This window comes from Rattus norvegicus, chromosome 2, assembly GCF_036323735.1.
Source record: "Rattus norvegicus strain BN/NHsdMcwi chromosome 2, GRCr8, whole genome shotgun sequence".
NCBI lineage: Eukaryota > Metazoa > Chordata > Mammalia > Rodentia > Muridae > Rattus > Rattus norvegicus.
In genome coordinates, this window is record NC_086020.1 from 213170838 (window position 1) to 213191389 (window position 20552).

The following is a 20552-nucleotide window of genomic DNA, read 5'->3' on the forward strand; positions in this document are numbered from 1 at the left end:
TTGGTCCAGAGGAAATTCATGGGTTTTGGCAGATGTCACCCTTTGCTGCATCTCATCACAAATCGGTCCAAGTTGGCTGAGCGTTGCCCCAGTACATTAAAGTCAGTGGCTTGTTCTGACAGAAATCCACAAAGGGTATAGTCAAGGCTAAGCTTGCAGCTTTTATCCTGATGAGCTGGAGAGTAGAAGTAATGATTCATCACACCTATGTCTGTACGCTTCTCCTGAAGAGCTGTTGTCTGTCCAGAATGTGAGGGACTGAGTGCTGCCAGGTTAACTGCCGTGGATCAGCCAAACTGTCTGCATCCATTTACATGGAGTCCTTTCGACGTTTGGAGGGGCTGATGGAGGCCAGCTCTTAGTTCAGCTCTCTGGCACATTCATGGAGGCACAAGCCACCAGTTCTGGCATTCACAGTGTCGTCTGATGAAGGCCAGCTATAGCAATTTTGGAGCCAAGCATCACTAGTGAGGATCCCAGCCTCATCTTTGATAAGCTAAGAGACCTTGGATGGCCAATTGAATCATCTCTAGAGCTCGTCTTAACTTCAAAGGGGCCCTGCCTGTGACACAGGAGTACATGAAAATTCCAAAGCGGGGAGTGGGGCTCCCCTTTCCCCTTCCTTCCCAGATGATCACCATCTAGCCAGGGAAAGGGGAGCCTTTTAGTTTGCAAACCAAAAACATCTATCTCTAAGAGATAACTACTTCAAATTTTTAAAAGCAGCAAGAATGGAAGCAGACCCACCACAAACCAGTGTCTGGTACATAGTAGGCATTTTTTGAATGAATGCTCAAGTAATCTAATAAATGGATGGATATTTTATATGGGTTTTGTCACTGAATCCCGTGAAAAGGCACCAAGAGAAGAATGTGCAGAAGTCACTAGCAGAATAAACATCTTTTATATTTTTATCAGACATTTTAAATTTACATTTCAAATGTTATTCCTTTTCCTGGTTTCCTGTCCATAAGTCCCCTATCCCATCCCCCTGCCCCTTCTTCTATAAGGGTATTCTGCCTCCTCAACCACCCCCTTTCCACCTCCCCACCCTGACATTCACCCTACACTGGGGGGGTGTCCAGCCTTGGCAGGACCAAGGGCTTCTCCTCCCATTGGTGCTCAACATAGCCATCCTCTGCCACATATGCAACTGGAGCCATGGGTCTGTCCATATGTACTCTTTGAGTAGTGGTTTAGTCCCTGGGACCTCTGGTTCATATTTTCTTAAAAAAGCTTTTCTTAGCTGGTAAAATGACCAGTGGGAAAAGGTATCTGCCATCAAGACTGGTGGCCTGAGTTCAATCCACAGGACCCAAATGTAGAAAGAGAGAAATAACCCCTATAAATTGTCCTATGACCTTCATGCATGCATGGTACAGTTGTTTCTCTTCTTTTCTTTAGACTTTAGATGGATATAAGCCTTCATGGGGGCTCTGGGATGTAGATCAGTGACAGAATACTTGTATAGCATGTGTGAAATCCTATGCTCACTTTCCAGCACTGGGGTGGAAGCCTATCTATTATTGTACTGCTAGAAATAGATGAAGGACAAACTTTGAACTGGATGAAGTTTCAAAACATCTAGAAACAAAAGAGAAAATGTGAGAGGAATCCATGTCTGAATTAGTACAGTTTGTGAATTAAAGGCTGAAAATATAACCAGTTCTGGGAGGGATTTGATGAATTCATGAGAGCACATCTCCGAGTCAGTTGCTTCCAATTTCTCAGGGACTGTGCATGTGTGCGTGTGTGCCTATGTGTACCTAAAGGACTCCCTTATTGACTCATAGAGACCATGGATTTAGCCTATTTTCTGTGGCTTTATGTTTCTCCTGGGAATATGTTGTAAGCATTAATCATACAACTGTCATTTTCTTTAGAGAATAAATGCTTATTGAGTCCCTGTTCTGTTCCAGACATTGTTCTAGAAGACAAAAAATATAGCAGTAAATAAGACAGTGACCCTGCCACCAAGAACTCCCCAGAAGAATCATATAAGTGAAGAGATAAATTACATCTATTGAAGTAAGCTTCATTAGTATAGTGTATAGCTTTTGCTATCCTGCTTTAAGCTCTGACTGGACAGAGCTACCAGCCCTCACCCAGAGAATATTGGATCCTTGGAGGAAAAACATAGGCACACACATGTAGATCAATTTCAACCTGCCTTTTTGGTTGGCTCAAATGCTGGGCACTTCTAATCTCCCGCAGCTAGCATGCCCCTCCCAAAACTCTTAGCTCAGTACCTCTTAATCTGCTTAGTGTCTCAGTTACCTTCTCCTTGTTCAACAACCAAAAACTGCCCTCAGCTTAGTTGTGTTTCCCATCTGGGGAAGTAGCCTATGGTCACTTCACCCAAGATCTCAAATGGTTGGTCACCTTTTTCCCTCAGAAGGATGGCCAAATCTCCCTTCCTCCTCCTGTGTCCTACCTTTGGGGCCCTGGAAGTCCTGCCTCTTTCCTTCTTCCCAGTATTGGCCCCTGGCATCTTTATTGATCAATCAAGAACCAATTGGGGAACAGGACCTTAGCATCAGAACCACTCCCTACACATAAGTATGACCATATCCTTTATGATCTCGAAATTCTAGTCTCTAAAAGTCTATGTGTTAGACATGACCATCCAAAGAGTAAATAAATATCTAAGAAGTATCTGGGAGAAGGTGCTACTGAGACAAGGGCTCTATAACTATTATTTGAGTTATAATCATAAATCTGGAAAGTTCAAAAATTAAAAAAATAATCAAATTGGGGCTGAGAGACAGCCAAGAGTGTTTGCTATTCTTTCAGAGGACCTCTTGGTCCCCTGCATCCATATCAGGTGGCTTATAACTACCTGTATCTCCAGGTCCAGGGAATCAGATGCCCTCTTTTGTCTTCCTTGTGCATCTGCATGTATGTGCACATAGATATACATATTCTCTCTCTCTCTCTCTCTCTCTCTCTCTCTCTCTCTCTCTCTCTCTCACACACACACACACACACACACACACACACAAATAGAAATAACAAACTTCTGAGCTCTGTGAGCATTGGGCACACTTGTAGTGCACACACATAATTGCAGGCAAAATACTCAGACACATAAAAATAAATAAATCTTAAAAAATTAAATTGGTAAAAAGTTGTGTCCCCCTTCCCCTTTGAGGGTCATCAGAAAGAAGGGGAACAGGTGACCTCAGGAGGAAGGAGGTTGGGAGGATGTTCTAGAATGTACTAGAGACTGGGAAGTGAGAGACTCTTAGAACTCAAAGGGGGAAGCCTAGATGAAAGGCTCTACAGTAGGGGAGAGAGAACTTACTGAACCCACCTCCAGCGGAAAGACAGGGCATCAAATCAAGTGAGGGATGGAGTTGCTATCCCATGGCCAAAGCTCTGACCCATTATTCTTCCTATCTGAAAGAAATGCAGGAACGGAAATGGAGAAGAGCCTGAGGAAAAGAGGGTCCAGTGACAGGCCCAAATGGGGATCCAGCTCAAGGGGAGGCCCCAAGACCTGACACCATTACTGAAACTATGGACCATTCACAAAAAAGGGACCTACCATGACTGCCCTCCAAAAGACCCAACAAGCAGCTGAAAGAGTCAGATGCAGATATGTGCACCCAACCAATGGACAGAAGCTGCTGACCCCTCTGGTTGAATTAGGGAAAAGCTGGAAGAAACTGAGGAGGAGGGTAACCCTGTAGGAGGACCAGCACTCTCAATTAACCTGGACCTCTGAGATCTCTCAAGCCCTGGATCACCAACCAGGCAGCATTCACCAGCTGAGATGAGGCCTCCAACAAATACAGCAGAGAACTTACAGGTCTGCATTCAGTCAGAGAAGATGCACCTAACCCTCAAGTGACTGGAGGCCCAGGAAGTTTAGAGGTCTGGTGGTGTGGGTGGGATGAGGACATCCTTGTAGAGACAGAGAAAGAGAAGTGCTGGAGGGAGGGGTATAAATAAATAAAAAATGTAATTAAAATTTGTGTTTCTAATTTTTTCAAATTCCCTCCCCATTACCACCCATATTTGAGAACTCCCCATGTGCTCAGGAAATATAGATAAGTAAATGCCTGTCTATGTGGGTAGATATGTGAATGGATGGTTGGATGAATTTATAAATAAGCTAAGAAATGAATTATTTATTTGTGTAACATGGCACACTTCTTCAGTAAAGGCTTTTGAAGAACAGAAATGGAAGTCTTGGAAGGCTCTCTAGAATCAAGCTTAAGCAACCATTTCTGCTATCTCTTTGTATAAAAGTCCTGGAGCCTGTCTTGAGTTGATAAAAGTATAGCATTTAAGTTTCTAGAATTATGGCTGTGGACTTTTAAAACCCACATGTCCAGAAAACTTGAAGTTCAAAGCTCTGTGAACTTGTAAGCTGCAGGCCAAAGGTCATGTTGACGATGGACTGATGTCAACCGCACACACTGATAAAGTCTTGCTGCAGTGATTTCCTTTATCTTTAATGGACATATTTCATCCTACACGTTGCTCAGAAAAGCTGTCTCTGGAGAGTCTCAACATCATTGATAAGGCTGGCATTCGTGGTGCCACACTTATGATTGCTAATTGGAAAGCAGGGATTGTGGAAGAATCTTAGACCAGGAATCTGAACATACGTTGATACATTTTCCTTATGAGACATTAACATTGGGTCAATCAGTATTCATGAGAAAGAGTCCTGTAGCTTTTTCCTGTTGCTTCTCTCCCATGCACTCATTCCTACCCACATCTCCCATTCTCCTTCTAATTACAGACTGTACTAAGAGACCCCCGAGTTGTGCTTTATAGTGCAGTAGATCAACTCCAAACACAGCTGCTGTTCGAGCTGGAAATGTAGAGGGCTTGCTTAGCATATGCAGAGCTCTAGGTTTGAACTCCATCACTGTATAACCTGGGCATGGAGGCATTCCTGTAATCTCCAAACTTGGAAGGATAAGGCAAGATGATCAGGAATTCAATGTCAATGCCATCCTAAGCCATACAATAAGGTCAAGGCCCAACTGGCTAGGGCTACACTTCATTAGATCCCCTCTATCTCTCTCTGTCTCTCTGTTTCTCTCTCGTGTGTACATACATACACACACACACACACACACACATACATACATACATACAATGCACATATATAATTATATGTGTATTATGTGTTTATGTATCTTCATTCTAACAACCTATCAAATGCCCCAAATCCACATGTGTTTAGCAACAATCATGACAACTATCAGAGAACGTTTGTATCATTACAGAAGCATCTGTTGAACTGCATTACCCCAAATAAAAGGGGAAAGCAAGAGACGAGGGAGATGGCAGTTTTGAGAAAATGCTGATAACATGTAGACCGTTCAGATAAAGAGAAGGAACATTCTAGCAGGACCTTGCCACTGAACCCACAACTGAGCAACAAAGGATGGGTTTTAGGAGCAGGACTAGAGTTTAATTTTGGTTCTCCCACTCACACAGTTTGTGGCCTTGAGTAGGCAGGTGAACTGTACACATCTCAATCTTTTCATCAGGAAAATGGTAGGTAGAATAGTTCCTGTGTCGTAGGACTGATGTCAGGATGAATCAGACTTAGAGTAAAGTACTTAGCAACTGCTTAGCATATACACAAAGATCAGGACAGCAAGGAGGGGGGGTGGAAAGAAATGAAACGACACAAAAAGAAAGGGAAGAATCTAGATATGAGACTACTAACTTGGGAAGAAAGCATGTCCAGAGGGTCAGTGGGCTTGAGCAGTAAGAACTATCATGGCTAAAGGACAGGTAGGAGGACAGCCAGAAGGAGTCCAGACGCCTCAGCAGAGGAAGCCTCTGACCAGCATTAGAGAAGCTGTGCCAATGGGTAAGTCACATGGTACCCACCTATCCACTTGTGGCCCCAGGAATTAATTGTTGATTAATTACAGTTTAGAGGCCCTCATGTATTTGTCATTGGTTACATTCAAGAGACCAAGAGAAGTATAGAACAGATGTAGCTTAGCTGGAATAAGCAAATGTAGCTAGGACTGGGGCCAGAGGGACCAGATCAAGGTCAAGATGACATAGGACATTAGGGTAAAGGAAAATAATGACTTGTATATGTTTAATACCTGGCATATGCAGCTACACATCAGCCCTTCAGCAGTCTGCAGTGGTTATCCAGTTTGTGGGTGAAGAAGCTTGCCAGTGATGGTAATATTATATCCCTTGAAAATCTTCATCTTAAGAGACTTTATACCCTTCCATTCCTTGAACCTCGTGAAACACTATAGCTTCAAGGTGAACATGCCCAGGCTGTCTGGCTAGATGGAGAAAGGAACAAAGGCCTTATACTTCCAATTGCCAATGGCCATCATCTGCCAGAGCAACAAAGGAAGTGATCATAGACTGGTCAGTCCCATCTTACTTAAGAATGATATAGGTTGCATGAGTTAGCTCAGCCTAATCAGCTGAGCCTGATCCAGGTCAGGGGAACTCCGTGTATCCACGGATACATGGGATGGCTAGCATAGATAGATGGTTGTTTTTTGAGCCACTGAGTCTCCATGGATATGTTTTTTCAGCAAAGTCTAATTGCCTCACGAGTAGCACAAACAGTGCTTCTCAAGAATCTTTTTTTTTTAAAGACTTATTTACTTTATTTATATGAGTACACTGTAGCTGTCTTCAGACACACCAGAGAAGGGTATCAGATTCCATTATAGATGGTTGTGAGCCACCATGTGGTTGCTGGGATTTGAACTCAGGACCTCCAGAAGAGCAGTCAGTGCTCTTAACCACTGAGCCATCTCTCCAGCCCGCTTCTCAAGAATCTTATGGTCTAACGGAGAAGGCTAACTTTCATCACAAAACTCAAAAAATATGTAATAAGGACAAGGAATTTATAACTAACCCAGCCCAGGGAATCTTTGGCTTGCTTCTTCTACACATTCCATTTGAAGTCTCCCATACTGCGTGGGGTTTAGTTTGTGTGGCCAATAGCTTACAACAGAGGAGGGTGTGCAGTTTCTGAGATTGGATTACAAAAATGCCCACTTTCCATTGTCGGCAGCAACAACAGCAGCAGCAACATTCTGGGAGAATCTACATCTGCATCTAATGATGTCAGATGAGCTACTGAGAGCCATGCAACAAGGAACTGGGACCTCCACCAACAGGCTGAGTCAGTTCACTGAAGTCTACCACTATACATGTGAGGGAGCCTGGGGAGGGACCCTTTTGCTCCAGATACCTGAAGCCTGGCTGGCAGCATGGGTATGAGACCATGAGCTGAACCCACTTGATTAAGCTGTTTCCAAAAGAAAGTGGGAGAGAACAAATTTTTTTAGTGGCTGTGTTTGGTGGTAATTTACTGCATAGGAATGGAGAACTAACAAAAGATATGTATAGATTCACAGGGAGAGGGTGTGGAAAGGGATGGAGTGTTCCATACAGAAGGATTAGCCATAGCAAAGGCCCTCAGAGTGGGGGAACAGGGGCATGGGAGAACCAAGTGCCAGGAGTTCAGAGCACAAGCAGTGCCACGTGAGGCTGAAAGGTCAATGGGGACCAGCCCTGATGGGTGTGTCCTTCTACATGTTCCTAAGACATTTATATCCAGGAGCAAAAGCAACAGGTCATTAAGGGTCCAGCATTGAAAGAAGAATCTGAGGGTGCTCAGCTTCTCAGTCTAGTGAGAAAGCAGAGGGGAGAGGAGGGCCCAGTTCTAGAGAGAACTGAACCCTTTTGGCCTTAATCTAAAACATTTTTAGAGACAAGCTTGGCTGTCCTTAACCTGGTCACTTGAACATTGGAAACAGAGAGATAAAGATCTTGGAGACACTAGAGATCTGAAAACCTAAGAATAAGAATCATAAAACAGATTCCCAACCCAAGAGGAAATCGTCTAGTGTCATTTGTGCCCCCTGGACACAGGAACCTAGGAGCAGTCAGGGACAGGACCCTTCAGGTTTCTGCCTGTGCTGAGAGCGGAAAGCCAGTTGTCAGGAGTGCCAACGCACCTGACAGAAGAGCTCTCTGTTCCCAGATTCAGCTGAAAGAAAACAGGTCTACAGGAGTGCTGACACACAGGCCTACAGGAGGTCCAAGCCACTGTCAGAGACAGCAAGACAAGCTAACACCAGAGACAACCTGATGGTGAGAGGCAAGCACAGGAACCTAAGCAACAGAAACCAAGACTACTTGGCATCATCAGAGCCCAGTTCCCCCACCAAAGCAAATACTGGATATCCAAACACACCAAAAAGCAAGATTAAGATAAAAAAATCACACTTTATGATGATGATGGAGGACTTTAAGAAGGACATAAATAGCTCCCTTAAAGAAATACAGAACAACACAAGTAAACGAGTAGAAGCCCTTAAAGAGGAAACACAAAAATCCCCTAAAGAATTACAGAAAAACACAACCAAACAGGTGAAGGAATTGAACAAAACCATCCAGGATTTAAAAGGGGAAATAGAAGCAATAAAGAAAGCACAAAGGGAAACAACCTTGGAGATAGAAAACCTAGGGAATGTACAAAGCTTAAGTCCAAGTGGATCAAGGACCTCCACATCAAACCAGACACACTCAAACTAATAGAAGAAAAACTAGGGAAGCATCTGGAACACATGGGCACTGGAAAAAATTTCCTGAACAAAACACCAATGGCTTATGCTCTAAGATCAAGAATCGACAAATGGAATCTCATAAAACTGCAAAGCTTCTGTAAGGCAAAGGACACGGTGGTTAGGACAAAACGGCAACCAACAGATTGGGAAAAGATCTTTACCAATCCTACAACAGATAGAGGCCTTATATCCAAAATATACAAAGAACTCAAGAAGTTAGACCGCAGGGAGACAAATAACCCTATTAAAAAATGGGGTTCAGAGCTAAACAAAGAATTCACAGCTGAGGAATGCCGAATGGCTGAGAAACACCTAAAGAAATGTTCAACATCTTTAGTCATCAGGGAAATGCAAATCAAAACAACCCTGAGATTTCACCTCACACCAGTGAGAATGGCTAAGATCAAAAACTCCGGGGACAGCAGATGCTGGCGAGAATATGGAGAAAGAGGAACACTCCTCCATTGTTGGTGGGATTGCAGACTGGTACAACCATTCTGGAAATTAGGCTGGGGGCTCCTCAGAAAATTGGACATTGCACTACCTAAGGACCCAGCTATACCTCTCCTGGGCATATACCCAAAAGATGCTCCAACATACAACAAAGACACGTGCTCCACTATGTTCATAGCAGCCTTATTTATAATAGCCAGAAGCTGGAAAGAACCCAGATGCCCTTCAACAGAGAAATGGATACAGAAAATGTGGTACATCTACACAATGGAGTACTACTCAGCTATCAAAAACAATGACTTCATGAAATTCATAGGCAAATGGATTGAACTAGAAAATATCATCCGGAGTGAGGTGACTCAATCACAGAAAATTATACATGATATGCACTCATTGATAAGTGGATATTAGCCCAAAACTCGAATTACCCAAGATTCAATCCACAGACCACTTGAAACTCAAGAACAAGGATGACCAAAATGCAGATGCTTCAATCCTTCTTAAAAGGGAGAACAAAAATATCCATAGAATGGGATATGGAGGCAAAGTTTGGAGCAGAGATTGAAGGCACGGCCATTCAGAGCCTGCTCCACATGTGGCATATATATATATATATACATATATATATATATACATATATATATATGTATATGTATATATACATATATATGTGTATATATATGTATATATATATATATAGCCACCAAAACTAGATAAAGATGGATGAACCTCTAAGAAGTGCATGTAGCAGAGGATGGCCTTTCTGGGCACCAATGGAAGGAGAAGCCCTTGGTCCTGCTAAGATTGGACCCCAGTGTAGGGCAATGTTGGAGGGTGGCAGGAAGGGGGGTTGGGGAGTGGAACACCCTTATCCAAAGAAGTGGAGGGTGATGGAATAGGGGGCTTATGTCCGGGAAACCAGGAAAGGGAATAACATTTGAAATGTAAATAAAAAATCCAAGAAAAAAAAGAAAAAAGAATCATAAAACAGCTTGTGTTAAGAGTTCAAGGGTGCTGGAGAGATGGCTCTGCAGTTAAGAGCGATGACTTTTCTTCCAGAGTTCCTGGGTTCAATTCCCAGCAACCACATGGTGGCTCACAACCATCCGTAATGGGATCTGATGCCCTCTTCTGGTGTGTCTGAAGATAGCTACACTGTACTCATAAATGAATAAATAATTGAAAAAAAAAAAAGAGTCCAAGGGCACACAGGCCCGGGAAGCAGCCCCCAACTACAGCTGGCGTACCCCGGGGACCCACCAACCAGGCCTGCCAGAGAAGCAAGTAGGCAGTGAAGCAGATCGGCCATCATCAGAAAAACTTCCTTCTGCCAGGCAACATGCCGTGAGAGATCTTGGAACACGCTGCTGTAAATGAGAGATGTGTGTATCCAATCCCTCCTCTCAGGGCTCAGAAAACCCGTGTAGAAAGAGTCTAAGAGCCAGAGCAGGTGGAGGACACCAAGGAACAAGGCCCTCTAGATATATCTCGGCACTGATGCCCATGCACATAAGAATTCACCGAGACCGAGGCAGCATGCACAGGACCTGGGCAGGTCTGCAGCACGTGAGGTTCTAGAGCTGAAAGGAGAAGTAAACACAAGTCCCTACTCTTAACCCAGAAACCCTCTCCAACTGTGAATGAAAACTTAAGAGTTCTCCAAAGGAGTCTGACCGCAGAAACAAACTCCTTTAAAGAGTAGGCCTCGGGGTTGGAGATTTAGCTCAGTGGTAGAGCGCTTGCCTAGCAAGCACAAGGCCCTGGGTTCGGTCCCCAGCTCCAGAAAAAAAGAAAAAAGAAAAAAAAAATAAAGAGTAGGCCTCATGTCTAGGAGTAGATGGCCAATAGACAACAAACTCAACATCATCTTTAGAGGTTCCTTGTCTCATAAAGTTATAACTGTCTGTCTGTCTGTCTACCCTACATTTTTCCATATATAATATGGCTTCTGGTTTTGTGTTTTTATGGGATTCCTGAATGTGGGAACAATCGTAGCTGCATCTGTATCTGTTTCTCATGTATTTGGGAGGCTCTTTATCTTCTGTTTGTTTATTTTGTTCTATTCAGATTTGTGTATTTTATTATATTATCATGGTTCTCTAGAGGAACAGAACTTAATGAACACACACACACACACACACACACACACACACACACACACACACACACAGGATTTATTAGAATGGCTTACTGGCTTCAGTCCTGCTAATTCAGTGGTTCTCAACCGTCCCAGTGCTGCCACCCTTTAAGTACAGTTAGTTCCTCACGTTGCAGTGACCATCAGCCATATAATTATTCTCATTGCTACTTCACAACTGCAACTTCCCAGTGTTATGAATCATAATGTAAACATTTTTGCAGATAGAGTTTGCCAAAGGAGTTGTGATCCAGAGGTTGAGAAGCTCTGTGCTAGTCCGACAGTGACTGTCTACCAACGGAAGATCCAAGGATCTAGTAGTTGTTCAGTCCATGAAGTTGTGTGTCTCAGGTACTCCAGGATATGCCAGAATTCCAAAGAAAAGGGCTCTAATGCCAGTGAAGGAATGCACTTGCCGGACACCGAGGGTAAGCAGGCAAGGAGGGCAAGTTTCTGTCTCCTGAGTCCTTCACATAGCCCAGATTAAAGTGGATCTTCCCACCTTAAAAGACATGGACTAAAAGTGGGTCTTCCCACTTCAAATGGTTCAATTAAAAAATCACTCACAGGTTTACCCTCTTAGCTCCAGATGTAGACGGTTAACAACCAAAAGTAGCTGTCTTATTTTATTATTATTTTCAGGTGCTTGCTTGTTTTCTAAAGAGAGGCAGAAAGGGGGTGGGATGGGAGGGGATGTGGGGAGGAGTTGGGAGGAGCAGAGGGAGGGGAACCATAATCAAAACATATTGCATGAAAAAAACCCACCCTATTTTTAGTAAAGGGAAAAAAAAGGGTTCACGGGACGGAGCAGTCACTGCTGTAGTTTGGAAAAGTGTTTCTCCTAGTTCTCTATGTTAAGTTTGTTCCCCAGTCAAGATACATTGTTGGAAATGCTCAAAGGATTAATGAACGTATTATCCTTTTTTTTTTTTCTTTTTTAAATGTCTGGTCCCCAGTGGACCTATTGGGAGATGGTGTCATAAGGTGAAGTCTGCTGGGACTTCCCTTGGTCATTGAGAATGGGCTGTTGGATGAACTGTGGGACTCTGTGACTCTGTTTCTTTCTCTTTTCTTTTGCATCCTGGCCATGAGGTGAGTGACAGCCCTGCCTTCTATAGCCACCACAGTGTGCTACCAGGAGCCAAAAACAACCTTGGTGGCCCACAAGTCAACGTCTCCGACACAGAGAGCTAGACTTACTCATCTGAGGGGTTTGTTCTATGGGTAGAAAACTAGTAATCACTTTGTTTGGAAAACAGAAAGGCTGAAAACAAGAAATTAAGTGGGGTTAGAGGAGTGTCTGGTACAGAACTGGCCAGTAGTCATGAGTTACGGGATTGAATGGCCTGTGTGTACTAGGCCTAAAGTTCACAAGCATCCGCTGAGGCTGCTATGAGCTCACAGCCTTAGGGAACTTTGTGAGCTTTGGGGAGGAATGGTGGTTAGAATGCTGGCACTGTGCTCTGCTTGGGGAAATGCTCAGTAGGATCTCTGAGGTACTGAGTTTTCTGGTTACTTTGGGGTAAGATAAGCCTCTCCCTGCCAGTGTTCCAAATGAGTATCTGCTGGGATCTAGTTTTCCTCTCTTAGAGGTATCCTGCAAGATCTCCGAGGAAGGAAACAGAGAGGGTCAGTAGTAACGCAGCAGGAGTAAGGCTTCCCTGGCTCTCGCTGTATGTCAGGGATAGCAAAATCCTGCTTGCTAGGTTTTCCATTCAGATCCAGGGCCTCCAGCCATTGCGAAGGCAGAAGGAAAAGGCTGCTTGTTTTGAGAAAGAGCCTGCCCCTTGGCCAGCCTTTCTTGGTTTCTATCTTCCCACTTCCCAATCCCTGTCCTACCAGGAGTGCATGTGTATGGTTGGCTGAATTCTGAGACACTCAGACTGTTAATTAAGTTGGCCTGTCTTTCCTTTTCTATTTAAAGAGTATCTAAAGCTATGAGTGTAACCCCCAAAGCATCTGAAAAGCAAAGGAAAACACAGCATCCATGGGGCTCACTTACTCTGTGGTTTGAGCATAGAAAGATAATTTATACATAACTCCCTTTCTCAAAACTGCATTACTTGTGTAAAGTAGATATGTGATTTAATTACACAGTGGCCCATCAAGGGAAAAGATTCTTCTGTGATCTCACAGAAGAAGTGACATCCTGGACACAGAGGAGAATCAAGTTATCAGGATGAAGATTTTTCTTTCGTGTACCATCCCCTAAATAATAAACAGAGACATTTAAGACAACACGGTAGGATTTCCGTGAACCACCCTTCCCTTTTCTCTAGCACAGGAAAGGATCTCCCTTCTTCTGGCTTCCCGTTCTAAAAAGAAACAGAGGGAGGGCTGACTACTGACTGAGCCATTAATCCTAAATTAATGCCTCTAGTTTAAGACATCCACACACAGGATGTTTTCATCAATTTTCTGTAACCATCCCTGAATACCCTAAGGTATTCAGATATGTGAAATGTATAAGAAATTTATAAAGAATAGACACTTACTATTTCACAGCTCTGAAGGTGGGCAGTACAAGTGCCCCATCTTCTTGCTCTGTCATGATAGGGCAGGAGGCATCACGTGATGAGAGAGCGCGTGTGTTAGCTCAGGTCTCTCTTCCTCTTCTTATAAAGTCACAGAATGAATGTATATATCTATTCCTAATTACTCTCAGGTATGCTCTATTCAGATACCATTAACACATGACTGTGAGGCTCAACTTCCCAACCCAGTGTTTGGGAGACACTTTTTCTTTTCTTTTTTTTGGAGCTGGGGACCGAACCCAGGGCCTTGCGCTTGCTAGGCAAGCGCTCTACCACTGAGCTAAATCCCCAACCCCTGGGAGACACATTCAAACCGTAGCGCGTAATAAGCTAAGAGAGCCGGTTCCATGTTCAGGGAGACACTAGCGAACACTTGTATAGACCTCGGTCCCGCCTTCCTGCAGCTCAAGAGAGCAACTTAGAATTTAGCATTTTTTCCAAACCACTTCCCAGTCTGGCCGACTCCTTGGTCCCACTGTCCTGGTGGGTATGCTTTGAACAGACCACAGTCTGGGAAGGACCAGAGGACAAGAAAAGCGATGTGACATAAAGCAGTGTGGGCTGTTTGGCAGTCACATGATTCCCACTTCACAGGCCTGCTGTTACCACTAGTGCCGAGCGTTACCAACCACTCTCCTTTGGCATCTGTAGACCCCTTGTTCTCTCTGCCCCATGAACTACATGCTTGTGAAGAGAAATAACTCTGACATCCTCACAGCACCCCTCCCCCTCCCCCACCACATTTCCAAACAAAGACTATCAAAGATTTTTCAGAAGAAATACCTTCTTAAAAGATACCCTCCGTTCTCCTGATAGAAAACGTGCGATCCCTACCTTCGCAAGCCTGAGGCTTGGAAGCAGATCCCGATGGGCATTCCTAGAAATGTCGGAATGCTGTCATCACTGTCACCTCTCATGGGGAAGTAGAACAGCCACCTACCTCCTGCCTGAGCCTTGGGCTGTCCCGTGTAGAGCAAAGGCCACCCCAGACACCTTTATTCTTTGGGAAGAAAGAAGCAATTCCAGTCAGTTCAGGTGTTTGAGAGATTATCATGATGGCCTCTTTTATACAGTCACCTATGCAGTTTGAGACAACAATAAAGTGTACGGGGTAGGGCCCTATGGCCCTGACACCTGAAAGCAGGAAACGAAACCAGTTTCTCTCGTTTAGCTTTCTTCCTAATTTTCTAGCATTTAGTTTTCTTCCTCAGTTCCTCACATCTGTGGGGTGTAATGGTCCTCCAGGGAGAGAGAATTACAAGCTACTCATGCAGAGAAGAAAAAGATTATGTCGTCTCTCAAAGGACCCACTATGGCCTAAATTGCAGGAAAGGGAGACATAAAATGACAGGCATCAGAGGAAGCGAGGGAGGCCAAGCCAAGGGAGGATGTTGGCAATGTCTTCTGGATTCATCCTAATGCCTGTTCTCTGGTCACGCAGGCTTCCATGTATCACTAGTCACTTCTATCTGAAGCCCTGATGCTGGATGCCTGGGGTGGGGTCTTACTTATTTACAATTTGGCTCCAGATGAGGTGAATTAGCATCCCTGGTGTCCAGGGGTTGGGGTTTGGTGCTCTTTCCAGATTGAGGGTACCTGGGTTGTAATAGTCTTGCAAGGGTGAGTAGTGACTTACTAAGGCTGGTGGTTCAGGGGCAGAATTGCCTTCCTTTCCCCAATCACATTCTCCACAAATGAGCACAGGGATGTGATGCTTATCTTCTTCCTTTATTTCACTAGCCCCCAGGCTTGCATTTCCTCCTTGAAACCTCTGAGTCAGTGGCTGGAGGAATGCTACCCCACCCTGTCCTGTCCCGCCTGTGCTCAAAACTCCAGTGACTCCCTCTGCACGCACAGCCTTGCTCAGCCCATTGCTTTTATGCAGTGGGCAGGCAATTTGACGTATTAGGGTCAGCTATTGTTTAGGTAAGATTCAGGTCTGACTCTGTAGGTAGAGTTTTTGACTATCCCACGGAAAGCAGGGGCCGAAATGCAACACACTCACAAGAACATTCAATGTTATGGATTTTTTTCTTTTTGGTGGTCGTATTGGAGTTCCCTTAAAGCTCGTGATGTGGATCATGGCTTAGCCTCACGGGTGCCCTTAATGATCCAGGCCCCTGGGGGATCGTGTTGATATGGTTTTTGTTTGTTTGTTTGTTTGTTTGTTTTTTGGAGCTGGGGACTGAACCCAGGGCCTTGTGCTTGCTAGGCAAGTACTCTACCGATGAGCTAAATCTCCAACCCGTTGATATGGTTTTAAAGCAGGATTATTTCACCTGGATCTACTGTACATCTACTGCATTTGAACACTTTCTGAATAACTTTTATTGTTTTTTTAATTACCTACATAATATATACAAACTACAGGGTATTTGGAAAACAGAAATATCTTTTTGCTATATAATAAGAGTACATACTTTATTATTTTCATTTCAATGGGTTTCTTTCTCGCTTTAAAGATGTACTGGGTCTCCGTGTGCCTATGGACACATGTGTGCAAGTGCTCATGAAAGCACAGGAGTATGAATCCCTTGGAGCTGGAGTTCGAGGTGTTCGAGAGCTGCCTGGTGTGGCTGCTCTGGTCCTGTATGAGAAAAGTTAGCGTTCTCAACTGTGGAGACCTCATTTCTGTCCTGGATTTATTTTCTTTTTTAATGGTATATATACGGTGCCATTTTTAAAAACCAATTTCACTTATAATAGATCATGGATGTATATCCAAGCTACTATGGATATTTTAATGGCTATGTAGAGTTTATATAACCCATTCCCCACTGTTGGAGTTTGTATATATCAAACACTGATAGGTATACTTTCTATGTGTCAACTCAATTAGCCTTCACCGTAACCTAGCATATAAGTCCTACTATTATTTCCATTTGCGAATGAGGACACAGTCACAGAGAGGTTAAATAGCTTGTCCCCAGTCATTCCTAACATTGTAAGTGGAGGATCCAGATTTGAACCCAGACAGTGTGGTTCCAGCCTGTGCTCTGAACACACTCCAAGCCATCCTCTACCATGTCAAAAAGGGAGTGAAGATTCCCTTACCTGGTGATTGCTTCTTCTACACCAGACTTCCCTGGGGAAAAAAAAAAGAGAAAGAAATAGTTATGAGTCATTGTTAGAGAGTAAATTCATCAGTTCTTGAGACAACAGGCAAAGAAGCAGCCAGACCGGATGGGTGTTAGGAAGGCAAGCCCAAGGAAGGCCACAGTTTGGGATTGAAGGAGCTTGACCCCCAGGTTACTCACCGCTAGGCAGAACCAGAGAGAGCGCAGCTTCCCCCGACTGATGTTAACTTCCTGATACAGAAAAGGTTGTTTTTTTTTTCTTTTACATTTTGCATAGGAGCTGCTGCTCTGAGCCAGCCAGCTGGCTGGAGGCCAGAGAGACAGATAGGAAGTGGCTGGCTGGCTGCCACTTTGCTGACCCAGCAGGCATCAGTGGGGCCTGTGTCTACGCTCCTCCAGCCTCTGGGTGACTTCTGGCACGGCCTCTGGAGCTTATGAAAACCTTCCGGCTAACCTGTGGGGGACCTTAGGAGCACAGGGATCCTTACACTGGGTTGAGGTTGGGTTAGGAATGGCCACCTCCATTCCTTGCCTCTCTTTTCAGTATTGATAATATGACATCATTGTTGACCATGATGATTGTTTGACCTCATTAATTCTTCCTTAACTTCTTTAATTCAAGTGACAGTGCTAAGGAATAGAATAGCCCTTATCAACCATGAACCTCATTTTAGTAATAAAGGAAGGCCACCCCAGAGAAGCTAAGTATCCTGACATAAATAGGGAAGGGTGGGCAGGTATAGTGATGCACACTTTAGTATGAACATTCAGAAGGCCAAAGCAGAAAGATTACAGAGGGTTCAAGTTAACTTGGGCCTACGTAGTGAGATACTGTCTCAAATAACACCAGCCAACCAATCAGTCAATAGAAGAAAGGGTATCAGTATAGACAGGATTGCAGTTACAACCTTGGTACAAGCCTGTACCCAGAAGCAGGTCACCACAGAAGTAGCTATGGCTAACAGGGAAATGATGATTGAACTGTGGGCCCATCACTAGTAGAAGAGAATTGAAAAGGCACTTGGAATAGATCAGGAAGAGTTGTTGGGCCAGGGTCTCATGTAACTCAGACTTGCTTTGGATTCTATGTACCTAAAGGCTTGCTTCAAACTCCTAATCCTCCTCCTAACTTCCCAGTGCTTGTGCCACTAAACCCAACTGAAGTTATGTTTTATTTAAGCAACCTAGGCAATCATGTGTAGAGACATGGAGAGTGGAGTGATATAAAATAATATTCCAGTTTCCCTCTCAGGAGGTTTGTCAATTTCGTTACTTCATTTCTTCTTCTACAAGGGAACCTGGAGGGGCTGGAGAGATGGCTCAATGGTTAAGCACACCGACTGTTCTTCCAGAGGTCCTGAGTTCAAATCCCAGCAACCACATGGTGGCTCCCAAGCATCTGTAATGAGATCTGATGCCCTCTTCTGGTGTCTGAAGACAGTGTACTCATATGTAATAAATAAATAAATCTTTAAAAGGAAGAAAAAACAAAACAAAACAAAGGATCCTGGAGCACTCAGACCTACATGCAAAATGAGGGTTGTGTTGTAGAGTGAGTTGGTCTGGGGAGATGTGATTATCCCTGTAGCTTCAGATCCAGGCCCACAAGACGCTCAAAAGCAAGATGTGTTAGTTCTGTGTGCAGCACCAGCTTCATACGGAAACCTACTCCTCAGGTTCTCACTTGAGTCCACCCTTTCCTCACAGAGACTAAAACAACACCGAGTAGAGCCAGAACCAACCCAACTCAGACTTCTAAGCAGAAGACGCGTGGTTTGATCTGACGGCCATTTAAAGACAAGGTGCTTGAAATCCAAACAAGGTAAGAATGGGTCGAAATGCTCTCCTACAAGGACTGGGGAGCTGGAGTACATGCACTGTGTTTTAGAGCTATCAACTCTTAGAGGTATGATACATGCTTTAGTTGAAGACATAAATTGTTTATTTTTCTGTAGTTCTTGAAGTAAACGATAAAAAAAACCTCAAAAGTTCAATATCTGGACTGTAAATCCAACGCCAGTTCTGGGACGCTGAGTGAGACCTCTTTATAAGCAAAACAGTGAACCAAAAGTTTAAAAGAAAAACAAATCGAAGAGTTGCTAGCTAAAGCCAAGGTAGGTATGGCCCCAGATAAAGAGGTAGTTCCCGGCATGGTTCTCTGCAGTCATTCTTCCCACTGAATAGATGCTTTCAAAACGTACAGTGACCCCCTATATCCCACCCATGGCCACACCCCCAGAGGGACTCTAGTCTGCTCCCTCACTGGCTGTGTAACTTTGGCAGTGTGTATCCACTGGACCTGATTGTCCTCGTCCATTTGATAACGGTGCCCCCTCACTGATCCTCCTGTCCCAGGGAGAGCACTCAGTAACTGTCACCTGTACTTATAACGCCCAGTCATTACACTTCAACCACCCCAATCTTTCTGTTCCTTGATGTTTGCATGGTACAAGAAGAGACTTGACTGCTACCCTTTTGGGGATAAAACAAGTCTTTTAGCAGGATCACAGATCAGACATTTTCATTACAATTCATAGCAAAATTACAGTTATAAAGTAGCAAGAAAATAATTTTATGGTCGGGGATTCACCACAACGTGAGGAACTGTGTTAGAAGTCACAGTGTTAAGAAGGTTGAGAACCCCTGGACTGGAGCAAGCTGTCCTCTGACTCTGCACGTGCCCTGTGCCGTCCGGGCATCTCATTCCTGTGCATGAGTAATTAATCAATTATAAAATGAAACTTTATATTTTCCTGTTTATGAGTGCATTTTTTTTTTTCCGGAGCTGGGGACCGAACTCAGGGTCTTGTGCTCGCTAGGCAAGCGCTCTACCGCTGAGCTAAATCCCCAACCCATGAGTGCATTTTTTATTTCTCCTAGCAAGACTCCACATTTTACAAACTGCACATACTATCTACCTCCTCTCTACATCTTAAAGACCTGGCCTGGCCACAGTTCTATTTCTAGGTAACTTCTAGGCAGCCCATCTTCTCACTGAGATAGAACACACCTAAGAGCTCAGACCGCAAAGATCAGCTGCCTTCGCTGGCCTCAGCCCATTTATCTGTTGCCCAGAGAATTCAGCAATGGGTGTGGCCAGGGTCAGGTTCAAGACCTCTGAAGTGTGTGGGCAGCCGCCTCTGTACCTACCACAGTGACATGCGTATTCCTAACTCAGTATTGCGGAAACTAAGAAACAAAGCAGCTCTCCTTCCTGTGGAAACAATGAAGTAGACAAGCAAGGTTCGAAAGACAAGGCTGGTACACCCTGGAAGGCGGAAGCCGGCTGATTCCAGGCCATATAAGGATGAATGGTTTTTAGAGGGGGCTTGGTTGTGATCTGACTTTCTGTCTTTATGACATATTTTGGGTTCAGGTCTGCTGAGAGCAGTCAGTGACCAAAGCAGTAGAAATCAAGTCAGAGACACAGGGCAGCCCCACCATGCAGGTCATCTCTCTGCAGAATCTGTGCAGAACGCAGCCACACCAGAACAGGGCCTGGTGGTCATCAGAGCTATTTGCACTGCTCGACTGTGGCTGTCGTGTCTGAGAACCTGGATCAGGTTGCAGTGGCCACCTGTCCTGGGCCTAAGCTGATAAGTCATTGGCACAGACCTGTTGAGATCTGTTGTTTTAAAGACTCCTTCATGGTCAATGTGCTTGACTTTCTTGTCAACAGTCCTCTTCTTGTGTACCTATCTCACCTCTAGACATAGGCTTTCCCCCATAACATCAAACCAGAGACTGGGATCCTGGAAAT

The 20552-nt window shown here is 44.2% G+C and overlaps 1 long non-coding RNA gene across 1 annotated transcript; it reads right to left on the minus strand.

Annotated features, from left to right (window-relative positions):
* Positions 1 to 11158: 11158 nt before the first annotated feature.
* On the minus strand, positions 11159 to 17379 carry LOC102555173 (uncharacterized). The gene is made up of 2 exons (XR_005501269.2): positions 16973 to 17379; positions 11159 to 16800 (listed from the first exon to the last, which is right to left on the minus strand). It is a non-coding gene; the product is annotated as an uncharacterized LOC102555173 (long non-coding RNA).
* Positions 17380 to 20552: the final 3173 nt, after the last annotated feature.